This window comes from Carlito syrichta, unplaced genomic scaffold, assembly GCF_000164805.1.
Source record: "Carlito syrichta isolate Samal-C Ts95f unplaced genomic scaffold, Tarsius_syrichta-2.0.1 Scaffold103472, whole genome shotgun sequence".
NCBI lineage: Eukaryota > Metazoa > Chordata > Mammalia > Primates > Tarsiidae > Carlito > Carlito syrichta.
In genome coordinates, this window is record NW_007047568.1 from 23598 (window position 1) to 25830 (window position 2233).

Here is a 2233-nt window from a genome sequence, read left to right on the forward strand (position 1 = left end):
GCCGGGAGCGGCCACTGCACTCCAGTCTGGGTAACAGAGTGAGACTCCGACTCAAAAAAAGAAAAATTTTGAGCTCGAAGTTTGTACTTGACAGTACAGCATCATATTTCCTCTTTTATTTGATATCTTTGGCATATTTAAAATATCAAAAAATTTTAGAGCTATTTTCAGTTTTGTGACTGCTCCAGTTAAACACTTAAAGATGAGGAAATGTGAAAATAGGTGCAGTTGCCTTAAGTAAAGCTGACAGCGTATATAAAAATTTAGCGGGGAAGGACTTCACTGGCTTGACTAGGATTAAGTGGTACAGTCATTATAGATCATGCAAGTGTAGTAGGTTCAGAACTGTAGTTCAGGGGATTGGCAGTAGTGGGAAACTGCCAGGGGAAGGGACCACGCTTCATCCATAAGCGTATCTGATCTGAAACCAGGTGAAGTGGGGACCAAAGTGAGGCCCAAACTTTACCTGTACAATGACCATTTGTATACTAACCCTGAATTGTACCCCACATCTTTCAAATAAAAACAAGAAAGAAATGTAGCTCAGAATGACAGTGTTAAGATTTGTTCAGGGCAGGGCTCGGTGGCTCAATCTGTAATCCCAGCACTTAGGGAGGCCAAGAGGAGTGGATTGCCTGAGCCCGCGGGTTCGAGACCCACCCGGGCAACTCGGTGAGACCTCATCTCTACAATAAATCAAAAATTTAGCCGGGCGTGGCAGCACGCGCCTGTAGTTCTTCCAGCTCCTTGAAAGGCTGAGGCGGAAGGATCGCCGAAGCCCAGCAGGTCGAGGCTGCGATGGCCGATAGCGGCCACTGCACACCAGTCTGGGTGACAGAGTGAGACTCCAACTCAAAAAAAAAAAAAAAAAAAAGATTTGTTCAGAAAGACCTAAACTACTTTTGCATGCTAGAATTGGGTGTCAAGCGCTATTTTTTAGCACAAGTAATTTACATTCGAATTATTTCAGAGTGTGGTGCTGGAGTAAATGAGGCAGAGAGAAGATAAGAGAGACTTGAGTGCACATAATAATTATATGTCTTATTTAGAAAAATTCTTACTTTAAATCATTTATATTGCCAATAATATAAGCCTATGGGTTTTACTTCTACAGCAATAGTTGAGTGTCAGTTATTTATTATAAGATACTGTCGTTTTGTGGAGATATTAAGATTCCTTGTTTACTGGTTACCATATCTGCAGGTTTAGCTTCTGGGCTTGATGTCAACTCCCCAACCTCATCTTTTGTTATTCCCTAACTTGACCTTCTTCTTGAGCCAAGTTAATTGGCAGATAGCACCCTGCACATGACTAGGCCGTTCTCTAAGCCTGGAATGCCTTTCCCACTCTCTTAAAAGAGAGCAAAGGATTAAAAAACAGAATTCATCGCTTCCTCTCAGTATTGGGATCCAAAACTTAATTTTCCTCAGAGAGCATTCCCTTTCTGATCACTTTTTTACTTTCTACTCTTATCACTTAAGCTCTGTGGTGCTTCTTAATGTGGTCCTCGCTAATTTCCTTAAGTTACTTCAAGTGACTATTGTCTCTCCAGAGCTGGGACTGATCCTTTGTTTCTTTGTTAATTGACCTGAATTTAGCACATCTCAGCACTCAGGGCTGACAAGAGGAGATTCAAATGTTACCACCATTGCTTCTCACAGAAATCAGAATTTAGTTGTTTTATAAGCAATGGAAAAGGAAACCCACAGACAAATTGTAAAGCATAAAAATGACAAGCACATGGGCTCAGTTGATACAAGGAAGTGTTGGCTTAAACCCAGTGAAAAGAAAGTAGTAACCTCAAATCTTTCATAGATGAAGGTAAAACATAAATAAACACAGCATAAAATAAAAACAAAAAGAGATCACAAAACAATACATATACACTGATTTCAACTCAGTAAAATATTGGCCATGTACGTTACTTCACACACTTTTTTCCTGTAAATCTGTCAGAGTCTAATAAAAATGAAAAAGAGGAGCCGGGCTCGGTGGCTCAGCCTGTAATCCCATGCCTTTGGGAGGCTGAGGTGAGTGGATTGCCTGAGCCCGCGGGTTCGAGACCCACCTGGGCAGCGAGACCTCATCTCTACAAAAAATCAAAAAAAAAAAAATCAGTCGGGCGTGGTAGCACATGCCTGTAATTCCAGCTACTTGGAAGGCTGAGGTGGAAGGATTGCCGGAGCCCAGCAGGTTGAGGCTGCGGTGGCCGGGAGCGGTCAATGCACTCCAG